The following is a 24,442-nucleotide window of genomic DNA, read 5'->3' as shown; positions in this document are numbered from 1 at the left end:
GATGCCAGGCCACTGTCAGCACTCAGTCCTACTAAAGTAAAGATAAAGTAGTTCCCCTTTTTTCCCCAATAGAAGTTTGTGGCAAGGTCCAAAGACACATGCTTAGTTTAAATATCAAAAGTCTGAGATCTGTGATGACAAACTGCTGGATCAGAAAGCACTGTTACAACAGAGGCAAAAGTTATCTATCAAAGCACAAAGCTCATGGCTGAATTTCAAGGTCTAGAACTTACAATATACAATATGACTGAGTCAAGGGCTTTGGTTTGGGCAGACTTGGCCTGATAGCATGACTGTACCATTAAATGGCTGATCTCATCAGTCTCTTGAATGCTCCAATTTTGCTTACTTATCAGTGGAACGAGGAGGAGCATACCTTCCTTGCAAGGAAGCTACACACATTAGAGGATATAACACATAGAAAATTGGCCCACCCTATTTACTTTATCACTCAGTCGTATATGCATACACACACAAACACATTCACACACGCATGCATACATTTTCTTGCTAACCGGTATGTGTTATTTCTTTTCTATACAGCAAATGGCTTATTAAAACAATTTTTTCTTAAATTCACTTTCTTTGTGAGAAGATGGGTTCTGCGACAACACTGTCTAGGAATTAAATGCCAAATATAAACTATAGAGATTATAGTTATGACACAGGACACTGCTGTATGCTACTCAAATTAACTTCCCCTGGCTCTGGGGAAGGATTCTGCCCAATATAAAAGGCTGTCAGCTTTCCACAGGAATTGTCCCTTGGTAACATAGTCACCTTTTAGTGTCGTCCTGCCAGTGATGGGATGGTGTGAGTTGTACAGGCGAGGCTCTGTTGCTGTAACACAGTTCAGTACTGAAGGACTCCTTAATCTTTGGGGTCTCCATGAGTTGGCTAAGGTCTTGTGGGACTCTATCAGAGCCCAGTTTCTCTCGAGTACTCTAGCCCCTGCCTTTGCTCCAGGAGGTGTTGACTTGGGAGCAGCACCCAACATATACTTCCTGCTGGAGGTCTGTTTCCTGAGAACCTGATGTGCATCAGTGATGGCCCAGAGGGACCACTTGCCAAATAAATGTGTGTGGCCAGGTTTCCTGCAACATCACAACTAAGGTACCCTCCAGTGCTGAAGTATTTGCTGGCTCTATAACACAGGTGAAAATGAGAAAAAAAATAGTTAAAACCAGATGAATGGTCATTTTATTTTTGTGATTTGCAGAACTGAATGGTTATTCAAACACTGTTGTAATTTTGACACTACAAGTAGGCCTAGGAAGAGGCTTTATTCTTTGGGTCATTGGTATCTGTTCCTTTCAGACTTCTCCAAGGAACTAAGCCCACACCTATAGGACCACTATCACTTTTGTTCCAGGGAACAAGAGTGAAGGGAATGAACCACAAATCAGGGAACACATCAAAACCAGCGGTTTCTCCATGCGTATAGAGGCGACAACTATTTTACGAGATATTTAATCTATAAATGTTTCAAGATTTCATGTTTCTTATTAAGATAATTTTCTATTGCAGAATAGAAGTAAATGAAGTAATCATTCAAATGCGAGTCTACATTTTCCAAATTAGGCTTTGCTACTGAAATCTTGTCTCTAAGTCATCGAATGGTTTCCCTCCCACAATGTCAATGCCTTGAGTTCACTCTCCAGGACTTGTGCACCACCTCTTTGTCAACACCTCTCTCCTGGAAATCTCTTGAGTTAATCAGGCAGAAACTCTGAAGAAGGATCTCGCTGCCAACTCATCTTTTATATAATAAAGCACTAAACTCTTAAAAACTGTCTTCTGTTATTGTAAACTGTGTCCAACAGAGGTAATGAAGAATGTGGTCACTGGGAACATGATCGAGAACTCAAGTTTCAGCTGAGCTTCAGTGAGTGGTGGAACTGAGGCACATCACTTCCAACATGCTTCTTCCTTCTCTCTTTTCTCCCTCTGCCTTCCTCCTCTTCTCTGTAGAGGAGCTAATCATCTTACTTCACTGAGCAATTGTAAAGACAAAATTAGTTAACTTATGCGAAGTACTTGTACAAAGTGCACTTGGTCTGGAGTTGGGTAAGGGTTCATTTCTGCTTGGTGCTTCTTCCTGGGACCCTAGTGGAGAGCTCATGCCTGCCCTGATCCATCTCTGGCATGCTGCATGACTGCCCACTGGATTCACTACTCCCCTCTCCGTGAGTGCAGTCTTCCATACTTATCCACTCTTTAAGAAAAAAATAGTATTTGTATTGTGTATGTGTTAATATGATGGAGGATGGGGTAGGGGGTGGGGAGCAGAGTCATGCTACAGCATACATGTGCATGTCAGAGGACAATTTTGTGTAGTCAGTTTTCTCCTCCTACCTTTATGTGGTTTCTGGGTATTGAACTTGGATCTCCAGGCTTGCACAAGCACTTTTACCCAATGAACCATCTTGTCCTTGCCCCATACTGATCTTCTCTTACTTAAGGCTTTTACTTTCTCTAGGTCTATCACAGTGTGTATTTCATGTCTACAAAATATTTAATGACTTACTGTCTTATATCTCCAAACATTGTCCATTGTGGCCTAATCACACCAATATCCAAAATGTTATAAACCTTGGTGGTAGACTGCAACTTATAACCTTCAAGGCACATAAAACAGAACTACTTTGCTATGAAATGGGGTGCCTGTTCTCTGCTGATTATATAAGCTACACTTTGCTCCATTTGACATACCAGCCCTAGTGGTAGGGAGTAGGTATTTATCTTTTTAGTTGAGCATTTACAGGAAATGGAAGACCAATAGGAAGAAAAAATATAGTTTCAAATTAAATATGAACTTGAGTAAAGAGCACAATGCTTTTCTGTAAATGAGGTATGATGGCTGCCAAGGCATGCTTTTGTGGCTACCTCATCCAATGTCACCATCAAGAACACTGGTTCTAGTTTAAGTTTCTGAGTGTTTTTAAAGGCTGTACCACATAGAAAGGGCAGTCTCCCGCTTCTAAAACAGCTACTGTGTATTGGCTATGCAAGGCAAGCAGTAAAACCCTAGTGGGAGTCAATAAATGGGGAGACAGGACTCAGAAAATACCCAACCAACAAATAGGTTCTGTAATAATGTGACATTTTTATGGTCACATATTTTAACCATAACAGCACTTGAATGGTATGCATTATAGTATTTCAATTTAGTCATTTATCTAGAAATGAGTTTTATCTTGGCTCATAAATAAACAGTGACACTTCAGCAATTTGAAAAGCTCAGCTTCATCGTTTGCTGCGAAACCCCTTTTTACAATTACAGCGACACGTGCACTTTTGTGCTGGGTTGCCTAATCTTTTGATTTATGACACCTATCTAGGTGCTAACCTTGTTCTGTGAACTACACAAAGTTTATCCAAGCTCAGCTATTTCACTCTTATTTCTAATCTTAATGGGTTATTTTCTCCACAGTGGCCGTGTCTATCTAACGAATAGATTAGGGAGAAACTAGCCACCCTTCAGTTCACCACGCACTACTTAGTGTCTCGGTGTGTTGAGGCAGAAATAAGGAAGGCATTTTCCCTAAATGCCTGGCTTGCTCTTTCAGAAAGCTTTGGATTCTCCAGCCCCTGCTTCTCTGTCTGCTTGCTCTTAAAGGCAGTTGCTGCTTGCTCCCTCCTTCCCCCACAGCATGCTGCCTCAGCCAGAAGATTAAGAGAAAAAAAATTAAAGGGGCAAAGGATGGTTTCTCTCTGGTTTCATCTTGCCTACCTTCAAGTGGTGATATGTGGATGATTGTGGCATTACTCCTAACCTCTCCCAAAGTCCTGCTGCAGATCTAGATCTTGACACATAAATCAGGAAACAATGGAGATGGCTTTATGGCAGTGCACTTAATTTGAGGAAAACTGATGTCTTGCTCAAGGTCCAAAGAGATGAGATAAGTGTAGGTCCTTACATCCTCCCTCACCTGTGTCCACACGTTATAGACTTGGCATGCACTGTAGGGTTTGTGCTCTGGGGTTGCTGCCAATGACTTGCTTCATTACAGATGTGGATTTTCTTCTCTGTGTCTCGTTATTTCTGTTGTTTTAAAAGGTGGGGATCAATGTACATTTACCCCACCACTTTAAAATAGAAGTCACTATAAAAATCTTTTCTAGAGTGTGAAACAAGGCTGGTTATGGAATACAGAGTCAAAGTTGTAGAATACAAAATGATATATTTAGATTATACATTGTTATGCTATCAAGTAAACAAACTGAGAAAACACACCAAGATGGTAAATATCTGTCTCTGAGTTGAAGAATGGTTTTTCAACTGATATATCTTTGCATTTTCTATTTTGGATTTTTTTTTTTTTTTTGCTAACAAGCATCACAGTTATAACAAACAGCAAGCAAAGTTTACAAAAACACTCAGATGGCAGCATAATCTCTTTAAGATGCTGTCCTACATAATGATTTCCCTGTGATGGTCAGTGTCAGAATCTAGAATCATCTGTGAGATGGGCCTCTGACCATGCTGGTGGAAGAGTGCCGTGATTACATTAATCAGTGTGGGAAGGCACAGAGTAATTGTGGACAGGACCATTCCCTGGGCTGAGGATCCCAGACTGTGTAAACAAGACAGGAAACTGAGCATCAGCACACATGTCCTCATTTTTCTCTTCTGATTGGGGATACAGTGTGGTCCTTCAAGCTCCTGCTTGCCATGGCTTCCCCATCATGACGAGCTGTCCCTAAAGCAAATCCTTCTCACTTAAGTTGCTTCTGTTGGAGTATTTTATCTTAGGAACAGAAGAGAAACTAAGACCCATCTGCACACTTACTCGTTCAACATACGTTTGCTGGATTTCTACAGTGGGCAAAGGTTCATAAAAACAGCATCCAACAATGGATAGTCTTGGGTAAGAAATGCAATAGACAAACAATAGAACTTAGGATCTTAACTTGGGAAAAGTGTTATGATAGAGAAGTAATGCAAGGTAAATGGTTTTTTGTTTGTTTGTTTGTTTTTTGGTTTGTTTTTGTTTTTGTTTGGTTTTGGTTTTTCAAGACAGGGTTTCTCTGTGTAGCTTTGTGCCTTTCCTGGAACTCACTCTGTAGCCCAGGCTGGCCTCCAACTCACAGAGATCCACCTGGCTCTGCCTCCTGAGTGCTAGGATTAAAGGCATGTGCCACCACTGCCCGACAAGGTGAATGTTTTGAGAATGAGTGTGAGTGTGTGTTGAGAGGGGGCAGCACATTTGTTGAATCTAAGAAAGTGAAGAAGCGCCCCCTCCCTTTTTTTTTAAAAGTGAACAGCTTTAGTGGGTTGATATTACAGGTATTGATTATGAATTCCACGATTTGCTAGGCCATGCTGCGTTTTGAACTTTGTGTCTGTTAAATTCATGTTACAGTTCAAACACGCGTGAGATGATATTACCAGGTGAGCATCTTTGAGAGGTGATTGGGTCAGGAGAGATGACTCTCCTTACCCAGAGAGCTCCCTTAGGCCTTTCCATCCTGTGAGGACCCACTGGGAATGCAGCATCTACAAACCAGAATGTGGCTCCTCACTAAATACTGAATCTGGTGGCCTCTGATTTTGGGTTTCCCAGCCTCTGGGAGTATAAGAATATGTTCCAGTTATTTAAAAGCTACCTAGCTTTTCATACTTTGTTCTAGCAGCTTGAACACACTGATACAAGTACTCTGGTTCCAGGCTTCACACGTTCAACCATTATTCTTTTCTAACAATGGACTGATAAAGATCACACTTATGATTATTGCACTGGAAACTGGATGCTAAGAGCTGAAGAGACAGTCTTTCCCAAGGAAGAGGACACCAACTGCCTATCCAGTATGAAATGGTCAGCCCTGAAAACATACATTGACTGGGCAGGTTGTACTTACGTATTTAGGAATATATATGTGTATACATATATGTATATGTTTGTGAGAACAATTAGCAAAGAAAGAGGACGTGAATTTGAAAGAGAGAATGGAGGGTATATAGCAGGGTTTGGAGGGAAGAAAGGGAAGGGGAAATGACGTTATATGTTATAATCTCAAATAATATTAAAAATAATAATTCTAAAGTTCACATAGCACCATACTTACTTAAAAACTTTGAGTCTGATTTTATAATTTTCATGGATCTTCATTCTTTTACCAATTTATGCTTAAAAGCCATGTGGTGTCTCTGTCTCATGATATCTCTGCCCTTTTTCTTTCAGGCTGTGGTCATATAATCCACTTCCTGACCTGTTATCAGTTGATTGCCTTTCTAATTCTCATAAGCTTGCTGCATCAAAATATCACTGACTTTATAATTTGAATAAAGTAAGTTCCTTGGCCAGGCTCTCTATGCATTATCAGCCACGCATGTACCTGTCACCCAGCATCACTAGGAAACACTCTAACGTCGTCTCTCTGGTTGATTTCTCTATTACCTTTACCCCTGTATAGGTCTAAACACTAACTTGTTTTACTAACATACTATTGTGAGAGTTCACCCTCAGACAAATCTCAACGCCCCATCTTCACTTTTTCCTTGCCACATTACCTTCAAATACTGCCACCTTGTTTTAATTTCTTAAGAGAGATAATGTATGTAAATAAATTCGCACCACCTGGTCTGTAATAATTGCTTAGAAAACGCTATGGCTTGCAGCACAGCAACATGCCAGACATGAAACTCAGCAGGAGGAATACAGCCGCTGTGACTGAAACATGATGTCTGGCATTGATGTGTCTGTGGACAAAAATAAATAATCTACCACCACACAGATAGCGAGGTGAGGGCAGAGGGCAGAGGAAATGAGTTGACAGGGCAAGAAGGCTGAGAACGAACAAGGAGAAAATACCCAGGGGAATCACAGTCCCTGGGAATGTCAGGGAGACTGAAGTCATTCAGCAATCATGGTGAAGAGTGAGAGGTAGGCCATGGGCTCCATGAAGCTGAATGGATGGACAAGACCAAAATTATGAGGATGTATACGCCATACTGAGGATTTTGGTTTTTAATCCTAGTGAAGACTTCATACACACTTGCTAGCAAAATGTTTGAAGAAATCACTTTTAGGAACAGTGCAGGAATAGATCAGAGAACAGTAGAAGTAAGAAATTGCTGCAGAATTAAGCACAAGTAGGACAGGTCTCTTTCCCAGCAGTGGATGGCCAACACAAAACAAACCCAATGGCATTTCTGCAGACTTTTTGTCTCATGTGTCTTTGTCTGGGCATTTTTTTGGTCCTAGTGGTTTTTTGCTTGTATATTGTGGATCCCAACCTAATGGCTGTTCTGGGTTGTTGTTGTTGTTGTTGTTGTTGTGTGTGTGTGTGTGTGTGTGTGTGTGTGTGTGTGTGTGAGAGAGAGAGAGAGAGAGAGAGAGAGAGACAGACAGACAGACAGACAGAGACAGAAATTCTTGTGTGTGTTTTCTTTTTTTTAAGCTTATTTTTTGTTTACCTATCTGTTTTCTAAAGAGAAAGAAAGGGCATGGAGTTGGTGGGTAGGGATGTCGAAAGGCTTGGGGACAATCATGATCAGAACATATTGTCTGAAAAATTTTTCAATTAAAAAAAAGGCAGAGAGAGAGAAAACTGCTGCAATAATCAGAGGAGAAGGTGATGATGGCAGCCTTAATGATGACAATGTAAATGGGGCACAAGAGAGACAGATATTGAAAAAGTATAAAAAGCAAGACTTGTTGTATCTCTGCAGGCTAGGAGATGGGGGGTGGCTGGAGCATAGGTAACATTACAGACAACTCCCCTGAAAGCTGGGACCATTCACCAGCTTAGAAATTGGGACAAAGCCAAGATTTTTGAAAGAAGGGAGATGAATTCTCTCTGAGGGCATAAACTTTGTGAGCGACCCATCCCCCTCGATACTTTTTCTTTTTAAGAAGAGAACATGAGAAATCAGATAGTGAAAAGACAAAGGATTGCTAGTCTAGGACTAGAAAAAAAAATGTGGACATCGCCAGGAGAGGTGACAGGCTAAACCTTGAGAATGGATGGCACAGTCTACGTGAGACTATACATCAATACCGTTCAGTGAACGTGGTACTAAACCCCTTCCTCCTCAGAGGGAAATGGATCAAGATTTGGCTCCCATCATCCTTTGAACCTTTATCGCCTGCCACTCTCACACCATATATCTTAGCAGGAAATGACAACAAAATATGATTTCGGGCTCTGTCCAACTCAAATGTTGCCCCCTAATTTCCTGTCTAGTGAATACTCACTCAACTCAACCCTTAGCTCTGAATGAAATGTCATGTTTTCTGGGAAGCCTTTGGTAATCTGATTGTCTCTGTTTGTATTGTAGGTAAGATGCATCATTGTTCGCTCCTCTTTGGGATTACAGCACTGGGTCCCTGTTCTTACTATGGACAGACACTTTCCTTCACTGGATAGACTGTTTCTAGGAGGGAACAATTACATCCATCCCAGAAAGATTACTAAATCACGTGTTCATGGAATGAAGGAATGAAGAAGAGAAGCTCCCTCTCCAACCAACACCAATGACGCCATTTTAACAACCCCTGACTACTGTTTGGAAAACAGGGAAGGCTCTTAGCTATGAGGTCATATTTTCAGTATAATCCACGAAGAACTTCACTGTGTTCCTAGATGACTGACACTGGTATTAATACAACTGATTTAAAAACAGTATAATTATTTCTAGCAACGACTAGGGATATGTTGGCCTCTTAGTGAAAATGTGACTATTTCACCAAAGGCCAAAAATAAAAAGGTGAAACTGAAACACAGTGGAAGGCAGTAGCAGAGAACAGGGTTGGATAAGGAGACAGTAGAGCAGCGGTTCTCAACCTGTGGGTTGTGACCCATTTGGCAAACCTCTATCTCCAAAAACATTTGCCTTATGATTCACAACAGTAGAAAAATGACAGCTATAAAGTAGCAATGACATAATTGTATGGTTGGGGGTCACCCCAACATGAGGAACTGTATTAAAGGTCGCAGCGTCAGGAAGGTTGAGAACCAATGCACTAGAGCATTATGGGAGACCACCTCAGGACAGGGCAATCTGGCCTGGCAGTTCAGCTCCATGGTGCAATTGCCTATCACAGGTAGGACCCTGGTTTGATTACCAGATCTGAAAATTAAGGGCGATTCAGAGATAATCAATACATACTTGAGAAAGCTAATGTTTGCTTAGTTGTCAATGTACAAAAATGCTTTCTTAAAGAAAACATAAAATACAAAGAAGGAATCCTATCTGGAAAAGACCTTAAAGAAAATACTAAAGGGGAAAGAAGAAGGGAAAGAGAAGCCCAGCGTTTTGAATGCTAATACTTCCTCCTGGAAGTACCAGGTCCTTTAGCAATGGCATTAGCTTTTGACTTCCCAGCTCCTTCCTCAGGAGGAGGGATATATAAATACTTACATGGAGCGACATCAAAAGAACTTTCAATTTGACTCTACTTAATTGTAACAAAGAGGCATTTCTGAAATTCCTCTCCCCCGCCCTTCTGCATTGTTAGAGAGAGAATGTGTGGGCATTTTTTCCAAAGACATTGAAAGCTACATTTGTACAATCTGAATTTTTTTTTTTTCCCAAGACAGGGCTTCTCTGTGTAGCTTTGGTGCCTGTCCTAGATCTCATTCTGTACACCAGGCTGGTCTTGAACTCACAGAGATCTGCCTGGCTCTGCCTGCTGAGTGCTGGGATTAAAGGCACGCACCACCTCTGCCCGGCACAGTCTGAAATTTTAATAACCTATGGCATGTACTATGAAATGTAAAGAAAGAGGGTTATGATCTGTTTTTCCAACTGGCTTTTTCTTCAGAGAATTTTCTAGTGTTCATTCTTGACAAACAGTTCAATGAGCATGAGTTTGTGTGAAATAATGCTAAAAATCACAAAGCAACTCATTTTATAGGACTTAAGAACAAGCCCTTTAAGCCTGAAGCCAAAGATGTACCAAGCGTACTGATGCTAGTTTTCAGTTCAGCAGGAGCCAAGAAGAAATACCACCCTAACATCATCTATTTTGAAACTATCAAGAGGATAAGAATGTGAAGAGCTTTTAATTCTAGACCTTACAGTAATTAACCCAAAGATGGTGAAGTGTTCATGATTCAATCCTGTTGCTATTTAGTAGTCACAACTGTGGTTTATTACTTTAGACATTCCCAATTATCCCATGTGGATTCTGTTTGAATTTAAAAAAATACTTTGAAAACATAGCTTTCTCTTCCAAACATGTTATGACTATGTACCCTGTCCTGGGAAGCAGAATAAAATCTTTTCTTCACATTTTAGTTATGCCATGTGAGCCCTATATGGCCTTGGCCCTTGATAGTTTTCCTTTTTATTTTTTCACTCTTAATATTTGCAAAATAATTATTATTTTCCTTTTAAACTTTGAAAGATTTAAATAATGCAATCACAATATTGCATACCCGGTTTATTATTTAACAGTAGAAAGCTGGTTTGGCAGTGTAGCTGAGTAGTAGAGCCCAGCAGAATCAGGCTGTGGAGTCAAGCCTCAGTTTTTCGAATTTAGGTATGTGGCCCAATGATGATAATGCTGTAATGTCAACAATGCCGCTATACATCCTATATTTTGCTCAGTAAAGGAATATGAATGTGACAATGGTAAGATTATATCACCCATCTAGCCATTTTAGTTTATGTGAGCACTCTCTACAATGTTCATACAAGGGTGAAACTGCCCAATGAAGGAATTTCCATTAAATAACAGAGGACTCAGTTTTGTTGAGTGCACACTAGAAAGCAATCATTGTACTAAATCTACTAAAATTATGTTATTCTTATAATGACTTCTGAGACAGGTAGTCACTTCTGTCTATCAGGTCCCTGACAGGAAACAGATCACAGATACAAATGCAATTTGAGGATAGTTTAATACAAACTAAGAGGCAGGACAGTCACCAAAATTACACAGAGAAACCTTGTCTCGAAAAATAAAACCAACCAACCAACCAAACAAACAAACAAAAAGACTTCAAGGAGCACTCACCACGTTGAAGTGTCTGGAGTGGGGCACAGATGCCACAGCCCTGAGAGTAGTAGACCTAGAGAGATGGCTACAGGGAACAGCTGCAGCCAATAGGGAGGTGGTTTGGCAACGGGAAGCTCAGGGAATCCATTTAAAGTTCTTTCTCCACTTGTTTGCAAATCTCCAGCTGGTCTTTCTGATTAGTGGGAACCCAATCAGAAGCAAGAGACCTGTCAGTTCATCCTGCAAACCCAACAAATACCTTAGCACACACAGTGAGTGAAGAAAAGGGAATGGATCTGATATCATTTTTTTGTTTGTTTTGGTTTTTTGTTTTTTGAGACAGGGTTTCTCTGCGTAGCTTTGTGCCTTTTCCTGGAACTCACTTGGTAGCCCAGGCTGGCCTCGAACTCACAGAGATCCATCTGCCTCTGCCTCCCGAGTGCTAGGATTAAAGGTGTGCGCCACCACTGCCCAGCTGATACCACTATTTTTACTTAAATCCAACCACTAAAACTCACCTTGAATAAGTGGAGTAATTAAGAAACATTTGTGAACTTGAGAAAGGATGAAATTGCATCAAAATATTGAAAAGTTTAATAAACCACCCCAAATCACATGCCTTATAAGCATATAGATAATCTAGCCTGTGCTTATGTTCAACATCAAACTTAGAACCAATGTGACATCTACCATCCTGTCTACCATTATTACCAACAGCATTCATATTCCCCTGTCTGGGGAGACAATGGAAATGATCATACTTAACTCTTTAAAGGAGTTTTTAATTCACATGTCAGTTTTTATTATCTTAGTATTCTGTCTCTTTGTTGTCAAAGTTCCAAATTCTCACCTAGCATCAGAAGTTCTAGAAAAGTAGGTTTTAAGACCTTATGGTTTCATTACCATTTTAACCATCTACCAAGCAGTGACATCTTCCACTACATGACATTTTCACTTACAGATTTCACAAGACCTTTATTCAGACGCTCTGGGCATAAATAAGTGATTCTCTTTTGTAAAATGAAAGCCCTTAGCTTCAGTTAATTGCATTGGAGCTAGCCTCAGGTCTTAGATTATAAACACATTCACTTTTCAAGACATGTTGAAAGATTCACTTCTCCAGCCAACACACACTGATCATGCAATACCCAGTAGATGCTTTTGTAGTCTGAGAAATCAGTTCTTAGCACAGTTAACAACTGGCTCTCCTCAGCAATGCGTCCGTAATTACCCTAAAGGTAAAAGTGTGTTCTAATAACAGTCCTAAAGATAGCTAAGGACATTTGCTGACGTGCAGCCATGATCCTGTCCCTTGGCAGCCCCTGGCAGACCCTTCCCTAACTCCATCCAGCTCGGTCTGAGATTGGATGTCGTATAGAATCTGATCATGAGCCCAAGTCCTCTCAACTCTGAAGCATGAACCAGCTAGTCAAGTGTTCACTGGCTTTCCCTCTCAGGAAGGCCTCCTGCTTTGAAATACCAGACCCTGAGGACAAGAGCCTGCCTGAATAGATCAAATAGGAATTTGTCCCTGCGGGTTCCCCCCCCCCTCTCTTATTTTGAGGACACTTTTTTTTTTTAATGCCTGGTCCTGACTGAAATAGCACATAGCAATCTCTTGTTCTCAGAGACAAGGCAAGCGAGCTGGCATAGCTTCTCCCTCTCACGCTGTGCAAATGTCAGCTTTGCATTAAGGAAAAAAAAAAAACTATTATACAATGCATCGTGCAGTGAGATTTGCCAAATGGGGGAGAAAAGAGGGGAAAAAAAGCAGAGTAGAACTGGTTTTGTACATGCACGTTTTAATGATTTTGGAAAACTGTCAACCTGGATCAAAAAATTTTTTTAAAATAATTTGACAGTTTCCCACTAAGGCCAGAATGCAAAGCCTGGTGATAATTAAATTTCAAGAAACTTTATATTTTCTTGATAAGTCCAACAAATAGAAAACTTTATTTCACTAAAAACCCTTAACCTTCATGATGCTTATTCATGCAAGCTTGGGGGGGGGGCAGGGCAGGGAGAGGAGGAGGGGAGGGCTCTTTTTCAAATAGCCACTGAGGGTGTACTTGGGCACACATGCCCATGTACCCATTACAAATGACAACTTTGAAAATGCAGGGCTTCTGCGCATGAAACACGCTTACAACATTGTGGAAGTGAGGAGCAGTGAAGAATCTCCCAACAGGGAGAGGCAGAACCGCCCCCTTTCTCAGCAAATCAATCTGGAACTTCGAATATCTCTGCTCTATTTCTTAGCAACACTAGTAAACATTGTATTACATCCAGTACCCGAGATTTTCACCATGTTAATCTGTGAGTACTCGATTCAATTAAAGATTAGAGTTCTCAGTTGCAGCTTTAGTACACAGCGGGGCTGCTAAATTATGATTATCAGTGGCTAAGTGTGCTTGCATCTGCCCAACTCCAGGGATGAGAATGAATCATGGATTTCCATCTTGCTATGACTGCTCTCCTCTGAGCCACTCTCCTCTGAGTTCATGGGCCTTGGAGTTCATTGGAATTCTATGGTTAACACACAGCTTGGAGACTTCATTTATGAAAATTCCTTTAAACCTTTCACCACTTTGACAAATCCAGTCCAAGTTCACTGAGCCAATTCAAAAGGAGCTCTCAGCCTTTTTATAGGTTTTCAATTACACCAGCACAGCACCCCAGAGCCGTGGTGTTTGAAGAAGTGTATGTAGGTTGCAGAGAGACACGGATTCTTTTTGCAGAGACTCGGATGAAAGCAGCAGTCCCCAAATCGGAGCCAGTGGAGGAAAGTGTTGTCCATCTTGAACTGTCCATGTCTTCCTGACACGGCCATCAGATAACTTAAACATGGCTAATGTTCAGCTATTTACCATATGGTATATGTGACGATTTTTCTAGCTTTCAGGAATTTACTTTGCAAAAATAAATATTGGCATGTTACTTCACGCTCCAGTGACCCTAAGAGTTTTCTTTACTTAAATGGCTCAAAATGTTGTCTGAATTCATTAATCCTCCTGATACACAGCATGGAACAGCAAGATTTACTTTTCCTGTGTGGATGTGGGAACACAATTTCAATCAGGTCAAGAGGCTCCTAGGGTGAATGTTGCAGAATATTTGTTGACACTGTAAAGATGTGTCTTTGCTAAGGCACCTTCTTATTGGTTTAATAAAGAGCTGACTAGCCAATAAGTAGGCAGGAAGAGGTTGGGTGGGACTTCCAGGGGCAGAGAGAACTCTGGAAAGAAGAAGGGCAGAGTCGACAGCCAGATGGAGAGGAATCAGGCAGTGCAAGATGAAAGAGAGGTAATACCACATGGTAGAACGTGAATTAATATAAATGGGTTAATTGAAATTAGAAGAGCTAGGTGAGACAAGCCTAAGCTAAAGGCCAAGCTTTCATAAATAATAATAATAAATATAAATATAATAATTTCTGTGTCATTATTTATGAGCTGTCGGCCCAAAGAAAAAATTTCACCTACAGGTGAAGATGGCAAATGTTGGTCACATTGAGGTTAGGCCTAAGTCTACTTTTGATTTCAGCACTTTTTTTCTCCACACTTAGTTATTTGTGTGTGCATGTGCGTTTGCGTGCGTGTGTGCGCGTGCTTGCGTGCGTGTGTGTGTGTGTGTGTGTGTGTGTGTGTGTGTGTGTGTGTGATAATGCTGGTGTTTCTACAGGCCAGCAGAGGGCGTCGGATCCCCTGGAAGTGGGGTGCCAGTAGGTTGTGGGTACTGAGAACAGAACTGGGGTCCTGTGCAAGCGAAGTGTGTACTTCTAACAGCTGAGCCATCTCTCTAGCCCCCCAACCACTCTTTAAGTGGGTTTGAGGTAATCATACTCTTTCCCCTGTTTTCAAGTGTTAGATGAAACACTGGAATCTCCTGTTTCCAAACTTTGATTTTTTTTTTTTTCTTCTCACAACTGTGATTAGTACGGCTCATGAGAGTAGCAATCTTTTAGATGCGGTTGAATGGATTGTTTTACGTGACATTTATCATTGAGGATAAAGTAGAGATGCAAAAACGCACTCTTAACCATTTAGAAGCACTTGCAGACATCTAAATACTGCACATGCACAGGCAATTGTTCTTAGGATGCAAATCTCCCATTTTCTCAGGGAGAGGAAAGCTAACTGGAAATCATCAGAAAACAGAGCTCGTGATGACTCTACCAGCTCACTTTTTCGCTTTTTCTTGTGTACTAATGCTGTGTATATTAGTGGGCTTTTGGTAATCTCAGTAAGAGGTCTGTCTAGTGGATGACTCTTTGGGTTTGGCCTGTTCTCCTGTTTGTTTTCTCATCCTGGAAAGAGTATCATGGTTTATCATAGTAGAGTTCTTGCTTGACATCAAAGAATGAAATCAGAAGATAAATGTGTAGGCTCAGTACACAGCAGGGCAACCTCTCACTTTCTGACTATGGAAGCTTCCAGTCATTCAGTGTGACCCAAACAGGGCTCTGTGACTCTGAGCAGAGCTGGGAGGTGGAAACCGGAGGTTGTGAATGTGGTGTATGCTCAGTGTGGCAAGGCAAGCCTCCACATACCAAACCCCTCAGTTCCTAGGGTTGCAAACATCCTCCTTCATTCATTTCCCTCCTACTGAGGGCTCATTACAGTCTACAGCAGGAATGCTACAGTTACATTACATTACATACTACAGAATGAATAAGAGGGATGGCAAAGTGTCATTCATTCCTTACCCTCCGACCCGCTTTGGGGAGGATACAAAGCCACAGACATCTCCTGGCCAGGCAAGAACTGAGGTTGAAGCTAAGTGCAGACTGAGTCAGATGAAGAAAACTTGATGACTCTCCAGTCCAGGTCTGTATCCCAATTTGGGGCCACTAGCCACAAGGAGCTGGCGAGCCTTGGAAACGTGGCTTGTCTGGGGCAAGTATAAAATGCACATCAACTTTCAATGACTTAGTGCGCAAAAATAAAAAGAATGCAAGGTATCCGGTTAATGATTTAGAACACGTGGAAATGTTATGGCTTTAGATGCACTGGGTTAAGGAGAACATATGATTAAAATCAGTGTCACGTGTTTGCTTTTACTTATAGTATGCCTGCTAGGAAACGTGAAACCACTTATGTGTTTTGCATTCATGAGATTTTACCTTTCTGTCTGTGAAGGGAAATTCTAGGGAGGTTCTGGGAGGCTGTCTCCGGAACAGGCCGGGAGAAGCAACCACGGTATGAGGTAACCACGGCATGAAGAAGAGACACAGAGAGACTGGCAATGTCACTGCTTTCTGAGTTAGTTTGTCTGCTACATTCATTTGCAGCAAAGCCAGCCAGAGAAGACAATCCACGATAATAACATCCCCAGTAAATTAGGAGCAGCTTGTGGTTTAAAGGGAGCAGTTCTCTACTGGGGGCCAGACTGACCAGTTAACCCTATCTTCACCCCATCTGAGGTTAATTCATGGGCTCACTCTGGGCTTCAGGTCTGCAGAGAGGAGACTACAATGAACTCCTCAACCTGCATGCTGCCTCCTGCCACTCCCCTCTCTCCCACCCCCACCTCCACCCCATTGCTGTAAAAAAAGTCTCTGGAGGAGACCCAGGATTGTGACTACAGTTCTGAAGATGCAAGGAACAGAGAGACTTCAGTAGAAAATTCTTTGTGCTTGTGTTTCCATTAACCCCAATACTCATTTAAATATCTGAGCCCCTCCAGGATAGATGTAGGTACTACAAGCCTAGACTCTGTCTACCCATTGCTGTGACCGGAGCTTGGAGGACAAAGGCTAACAACAGGCCTCAATTAATATCTTCAGAGGGGTCACCAGGAGAACTGATGGTCACTTTTGTTGTTGAGTATCAACTTGGCTCGAATTTTCAATGTGTGAATTGCACCCAACAGCAGGAGTTTGTATCGAGGAGAAGGTCAAACCAGGAATGCTCTCTCTAATGAGGCCAAATACCCACTGTGTGAGTCAGGGACAAGGGAGGTAGAGTGAACTGAGATCCTTGGAAACCTGGAGTGCTACCTGAGTCTGCACTGGGGTCATTGGAAGAGGCTTCTGCAGTAGAAGCAGCCACTTAGCCAACTTTCCACAGGGATGGTAGAGGTCGAGGGAGGCTCCATTTTTCCATGGCTCAGCTTTGACTCTACGATAGGATGCATGCATGCAGAGGCATCCTGAAGGGGTGGCAGCACACATGTGATTCTGCCTTTAATTGCATTTTACCACTTAAGTTCCTTCCATTCACCTCATTTACCATGGCGTAAAACAGTTTGTGGTGCAGGTCTTAGAGAGCTGGGTAGCTATAAAACACTTTCCAAAAAACACTGGGAATTGACAAACACAAAGTAAATGATTATATGTGCTGTCTGGGAAATACTCAACTCTCATTTTTCTTCTGGGTCAGCTTTAAAGTTTCTCAATAACAGATAGGGCCCATGGAGTCATGGAAAATCAACAGGAAGTAGTATACATGTATGTTTGCACATCTTTTTTTCCCTCAAAGTAAAGACTCTATAACTCTTATGAGAACCTTAGATGGAAAAAAAATAGGTTAAAAAGCATTGAGCTCTGTGGCTTGCAGTCTTGTTCCTTTTGAAAATGTAGAGAGTAAACCAAGCCATTCATGTCTGCTCCAGAAAACAAAGCAGTAAAATACTAGGAGCAACAAGCCCTCAAAAAACAAAACAAAACAAAACAAAACAAAACAAAACAAAACAACAACAAAAAAAACCAACAACAACAACAAAACAAAAAAACCAAAAACCCTGGCATTACCAATCATTATAATCTGATGTAATCTGAGACACAGTGCCGGGATCATTCCTTCTGGATATATTTTCCATTAACCAATTTGTCAATGGCTGGGATACATGCACTAGGATGTTTTAACCCTCTTTAAGAGATTTATTTTTATTCCTGTGTATGGGAGGGTGTGGTATGTGCATGTAAGACCACAGTTGCCTGTGGAGGCCAGTAGGGGGCGAAGAGTTATAGTTGTGAGCCACCCAGTATGGGTGCTGAGAGCTGAACTGGAGTCCCTGAAAGATCACTAAGTTCTCCTAACCCCAGGTCATCTCTCCAGAGGCAGTCATTTCACCTTAAAACAGCGCTAAAAGCATTACGTGTCATGAGATGGGAGGTTCACGTCTGAGCTTGCTTTTACTGGTCAGGCACCCAGGCGAGCTCTCCTGCAACTTGGCCATCACTAGGAAGACATTTACAGGGGAACATGCCACTGCAACTCTCTCAGTCTTTGTTTCCTCATGAGAAAAGAAAGACTTCACTCAAGGGTCTGCTGTGAAAATTAAATAACAAAGTAATTACAAGGCATCTAGCAAGCACCCAGCACAGAGCACCATAGACCTCACAAATGGAGCCACTAGCCATCTTCCTTTGTGGTATGAGGAATGATTCTTCTGATCTGCAAGCCATAGATGGCAACCCAGCAATTTACTTTGGGTTGCTTCATTTTCAGGCTCTATCTTAATGTAGTCATTAGGGACTAATTAAAAGCCAATCATTAAAAAAAATCACTTTTGATAAACTATCTGAACAGCAACTTCAAAGAGAATCTGGCTTCTTGTCTACTACTCTGAGCTACACATGGGAGAATCAAGTTAAAGGAAACCAGATAAACCCTAAGGGAAAATATCCTTTAAAAAAATCTCTAAAGATGAAAGATTCAGGACGTACGTGGTGTGAACAGCATTAGATTAAGCAGATGTGACCATGAGAACTAGACACCACAGTCTTCATCTGTCTAGAAGGGGAGACTTGCGTTCATATGAAAGGCTGTATCGAAAGGTGAAGTGTGGTTCAGGGGACATATAGGAGGCGGTAGACATCAAAGGGTTCTTGAGAGAAAAATATTGGGGCTGAGTCTGAAAAGATAATGGTGTTCAGTGGGTCAAGAAGGATGCAATGATATCCCACTGAGGCAACAACTCATGTAAAAGCCAGTAAGTCCCTTAAAGTGATACAGGTCAGCCAACATGAACACACCTTTCCTTCCCCTCTCTTGCACTCTCAGAAAAAGGCAGAGTGCACAGCACAAGACTTTGGGATCCATGGTCCACAGCCCCGGGAAAGTGACAAGGTTGTGAATGGCTCTAGTTACATGGCTTGACTGCATCTGCTTCTCTAGAAAGAGAACTTCATGCTTTGGACAAGGACGGACCAGAACGGGAGACCTGAGGCATCATCTTCAGGTGCCCGGTAAACACAGATGATCTCAGAGGAGAAATAAAGATCCAAAACTGGGGCAGGAGGCTTCTGGGAGTGGCCAGGTGGAGAAGGAAATGAAGGAGTTAGGTCTAGTTCCAAGGTTTGGGGCTTAGGGATGTCGTGAACAGGCATGGTTTCCAGAAAAGACAGATAGAATAGGTATCTGCTATGTGTACTTTGACAGAACCCACTCTCTCTTTTTTGGGTATTTTCTTTTTAAGCCAGTCTTAGCACCATGCAAGACAGGGGCTCAGACTGGATCTCTAGTGTGTCTCCATGGTCCTATCTGTCCCTTCCCACTTGAATAGGTGGAGACTGTCACTTGGTTTCTGTCACTTGCAAAAATACTTGATCCATAACAATTTCTATTTCAAAAAAAAAAAAAAAAAGGAAAAGTTATCTTTAACGAGTGATGGATTAGAGAAAAGAATAACTTTCGTTACTGTGACAGGAGTGCCTGGAAACATGTCAGTTCGCAGAAGGCACTTAGGGATTTTATAGCCAACTCTACCCTGAATAATGAAAAGCCAGACCAGACTGTTTCAGAAAATGTTACTACACTAGATAATGGCGCGTTCACTCATTCAATTAACATTTATTGAGTATCTTCAGGCTTCTTAGGCTTGGGCAATAAAACAGAAAAATACTATAAAAGTGTACGCTGGGATTTAAGCTGGTCCATCCATGGCTCGTCCACGATGCACAGCTGTATGTGCTGCTCAGACTAATTGCGTGAAGTCACTGAGGCCAGGTGTTCTGTCTGGCCCAACAGCTGCATTTGATGGTAAGGACACCACCTGAATTTCAGTCTGGCTATCTACAAATGAGGCGGATGAAGCCACAATTTGAATATGTCTTCAGGAAAAAGACAGAACAGAACGTGTTTAGAATTCCATTCCTTTCTAGTAAAATGTCCGCTAACATTTGTGAAGGAATCCAGATGAGGCATTGTACAAGCCCATCTTTTCACTTTTGGCTCTCCATGAGAAAACCCGACTACTCCATGGGTTTAGCTTTTATTAGTGCACCCATAGCTCACTATAAATATGCCTTACTTGTTGCTTCCTGCCTACTTCCCGGTGGCCAGGCCCAAATCAGTTGTCAAGTGTTCTTCCGCAGTGGGCATCCCTTGATTGTGCCACCCTTGACTAGCCCTGATGATCAGTGTTCTTGAGGAGGCACTTACTGACTCCATAAGGCATGTCACCTTGGGGAGGCTGAAAATCAATGCTTCTAGCTCAGGCATGTGCACGCCACCCCGGCTAGTCCAAAGGGGTCTGCTGTGCCAGGCCCAAGGCCAGAGATTGGCTACCTGGCAAGGGTTCCTAGAACAGCACCTGATGCTCTTCACCCCTGAGCCATCTCTCTGACCCCTGCATTTTATACTTCTGTACTCTACATATACCCCAAATGAATATACAATAACAATTTAAGAGTCAACTAGCACTTTTGCTGGGCTCGGGCATCAATGAACCATCACTCTTTTGATCATTAATTTTATTTCTGATTCAGATTTTTTTTTTTTCTTGAGACTAGTTCTGCTTGTGAAGCCCACACTGGCGTGGGAATCATTATGTATCCCAAGTGACCCTCGACCTTGCAGTGATCCTCCTGCCCCCTCCCTCTCCAGTGTTGGAATGACAGGTATACATCACTGTGTCCAGCTATGATCATTCATTTTAAAGGCTTAATAAAAGAATTAAGTTTCCAACCACAAACCGTAAAGTCCATGATCTAATTGGAAAATAATGTATAGTACATAACTAAGAAACCCAAATGATGTATTCATTTCAGGAAATGTTACTTTGCAAGTGGATTTATATACCAAACAGCAAGAGTACACAAGTATATTTGGGTTCATGTCGCACAGAAGCAACTATTTGATTTTCCCCATATATTATTTGTCTCTGAAGACACATATGTCTCCTATGGGACTCGCATCTGTAACCTGAAAGATTGCCAAAACCTAGGCTTTGACTCGGAGAGTGTCTCCGATCCTCTTGTGGCTCTTCAATTAGATTTTGCATTTAAAAGAGAAAGTCCCCTGTGTTGTTTCTAATGATGCACCTGCTACTTGGGAGATTTCTTCTTTTCACAAGGAACAACTTAACTCTGGCAAGAAACATGGCTCCAGGCTTCCTCTGATAATATCAAAGAGCATTTGTATGTTTTAGATGTTTCTGTGGGTTCCCCTCCTCCCAGGCGCAGTGAAGTTCCTCCAAGTCCTTCCACAACAACAGTGCTCGCAGATTTTTTTTGGCTTCTATTCTCTCTTTCCACTGTACACCTGCACCGAACAGCTGTCTGGACTCAGCAAAGCTGTGACATGGCACACAAAAATCCACTCGCTTTAGTCACTTCCCTTTGGACCCGGACAAACAGAACTTATCACTTTCATGAATGCAGTATCATTTTCAGATACTTTAGCTCTTGTAAACTCCCTTCATGAAATGCTTAGGGACAATAAAGGTTACGTTCAGATTGATAAAAGCTCTCTTACAAACCTCCATTTTTACTTTATTACTGACATTGATGATGCTCTATGACCCTTAGGAGAAGCATCATTGTCTTCTTTCTGATTCTAGACCTGGGAACCCATGTGTGTTCTATTATGGGCAATCCTCAGCTAATGCTCCCTTAGAAAGAGGCTTCTGTAATCAGTCCCCAAATGTCACACATTTTTCTCCTAATTGTAAGGACAGTTTAAAGGTGTCTCCCTGCACTTTGCTATGCAGAAAGTAATTTAATATCAAGACACATCAGAATCAGCCAATAGACATTGCCTCCCAGGTGTGCACACATTAGCATACTGCCTTCCCACATCTTGCTCTCTTGACTTTTAAATTTTTCAATATGTACAAATGAAATACAGATTTGAATCTGTTCCCAACGGAGATGTCTGCTTCATAATGGGAAATAGGTTTTTGCCTGCTTGCAGATTCAGCACCGAAATGATGCCTGACCATAATGTGTTTAGAGTTGACACCTCGGAGAACTGACATCTGCACAGATGTAATCCTCATAAGCCTCCCCAGATAGCCCTTATTTCATTTAGCAAACTGTACCCTGGCAGGGCTCCACAGCACGTGGTGTGTGGCGAGACTGTCCTGCCGCGGTTCTTTCTTCTTAGGGGCCCTTTGATGGACACTTGTCAGTAACAACCAAGAGAGTGGGGCTCCACCTCCAGCAAGTGAAAAAAGCGGGGAGGGGGGGGGCGGATAGCAATGTTTCCTTAATTAACTTTCCCAAGGAAAGCAATGTTCCCACAGGAAAAAACAACACGTTTCCACCCTCCTAGCGGCCCATTGGAAATGAGCAACAATGCCTTTGCCTTTTTGTCTCCTGAAGACTTTCTTTGCTGCAAGCAGTAGCGTGTTCCTCAAAGAATGCTAGTATTTCCTGTGGAAACTGTATGGCTGCCAGAACTGGCTCAGAATATTCCCCCTTTTCTTTTTGTTAAAAAAAAAAAAATGAAATAAACAAAACGTGGCATTTGACAATAGCCAACATTGGCTTCATCCCCACTTACCACCTGCAGACGAAAGTCACCGCCACAGCAAGGGTCGGGAAAGAAACCTTCCCTATGACTTGGACAAGCCCGGGACGCCGGACAGCGCCGGGAGGAGGAGCCGAGGCTGGACGGGGCAGCCTAGGCGCCGCGGGGCTGATGGGCCGGGGTCTCCCCTCGGGCAGCGACACCACCCGGAATCCCCTTCACGTTTGTTATTGTTCTAGTTACTAGTGTGGCTACCACTAAGCCTTCGCTCCTCCTTGAGTGCTCCCGGGAGCCTCGGCACAGCCCATCGCCGCCTCCCGGACCATCGGAGGTAGCAGCAGCAAGCGTAACGCCGGCGCAAAGGGCCAATGAAAAGAACAATCCCCTGCATCGGAGCCGAGGACTGCGAGGCGGCGGGAGCGACTTGGGTCCCTGGGGTGAAGCTGCCTGGGTTACCACAGCGGCTCTACCCCAGTGGCTCTCCGCAGCGGCCCCGCGCGGCCCGGGGCAGAAGGGACCCGAGGCACAAAGGGGGCCCCGGGGACCGGGGAACCCTCAGGGTGTCGCCCGGGTGCAAAGTTGCACGGGCTCATCCGCGGCCGCCCGCGTCCCTCTCTTCCCCGCAGCGCCCGGGGAGGAAGGACCTGGACTCACCGGAGCACGGAAGGACGGAGGGAGGGATGGACGGACAGACGGCGAGAGCGGCGGGCGCAGGAGACCCGGCGGGCGGCGGAGGCGCTGCCGCGGCCCCGCTACGTCACAATGCGGCCGGGCGGCCGGCGCCGCTCCCCGGGCCCCCCAACGGGCGCGCGCGGGCGGGGACACCCCGGGGCGGCGGGGCGCCGAGCCCGGGGACGCGACCACCGTGCGGGGCCGCCCGACCGACAGTGACCGTCCTCCGGTGTCCCGGCCCTGCCCACGCCCCTCGCCAGCAGCCGCCTTCCCGGGTGTCCCCAGCCGGCGAACCTGCTGCCTCCTGCTTACCTCGCGCGCGTTCACCTCCGCCGCCTTGGCTCTTCCCCGCAGGCTCCCTCCTCTCTTCCCCTCCTACTTTTGGCCCCCTCTTTCCACTTTCTCCCCCGCCTCCCCTCTGGCTTCGCTGTCCTTCCCCGCCCCCCCCCCCAGCCCCCACCCCACCCCGCCTTCTTCCTTGGAAATGAAATCTCCCCTCACCGCGATCCATGAATCAACCGCTGCCACCTCATTGGTCCCCAAACCATTCCAAGGTTCCAGCATAAAACCGGGAAAAAGATACTCTGGGAGAAAAGGAAGGTGGGCCCGGTCCTGGGAAACGGTTGTGTCTGAGGAGCGTTTTGGCAGAGCGTTGTGCCTTGGCACGGGCGTCTTCAAACCCCAACCTTCCCCTCTCCAAGTCTCGCCCACCCTGGAGAACTTAGCCAAGGAGTGAAGGGGCAGGACTGGGGGATTTTTTTTTTTTTTTTTTTTTTTTACCCAGAACATTCTGTGCTCCTGAAGGGGTGGTGCTGGAGATTTTGGTCTGAAATGACAGTTGGTTAATTCAGCAATGTTTCAATGTACCCAAGACCCTGTGATAATAGTAACTTTACTCCTAACATCCCTTGTGGTGGGGGTAGCAGGGAGGAGACTGGATGAGGCATCAGTGATGCCTGTAGCGATGACTGAATGCCTCTTTCCTATTTCCGAAACAAAATCCGGGGACAGTGGAAGCATTGATAGCAACATTGACTTTCCGTTGCTTCTTGGAAACCTTAAATGGTTTTTGGACAGATCTCTGTTGCAGGCGAGGGACAAGATTTGGAGACTGAGCAAAGCTAT

The 24,442-nt window shown here is 43.4% G+C and overlaps 1 protein-coding gene across 6 annotated transcripts in view; it reads right to left on the bottom strand.

Moving 5' to 3' along the window:
* The window catches only part of LOC118594826 (synuclein alpha interacting protein), a 138,827-nt gene extending 114,866 nt beyond the window's left edge, over positions 1–23,961 (bottom strand). For 2 of the 6 annotated variants that reach the window (XM_036205032.1, XM_036205034.1), the window contains exon 1: positions 23,819–23,961. The gene's annotated coding sequence lies outside the window, so the exon portion shown is untranslated. The other 4 variants (XM_036205031.1, XM_036205035.1, XM_036205030.1 and 1 more) reach the window with 4 other exon arrangements.
* Positions 23,962–24,442: the final 481 nt, after the last annotated feature.

This window comes from Onychomys torridus, chromosome 13 (genome assembly GCF_903995425.1).
Source record: "Onychomys torridus chromosome 13, mOncTor1.1, whole genome shotgun sequence".
NCBI classification, from domain to species: Eukaryota; Metazoa; Chordata; class Mammalia; order Rodentia; family Cricetidae; genus Onychomys; species Onychomys torridus.
The sequence above is the reverse complement of the archived record's forward strand: the minus strand, read 5'-3'. Positions and strand labels throughout refer to the sequence as shown.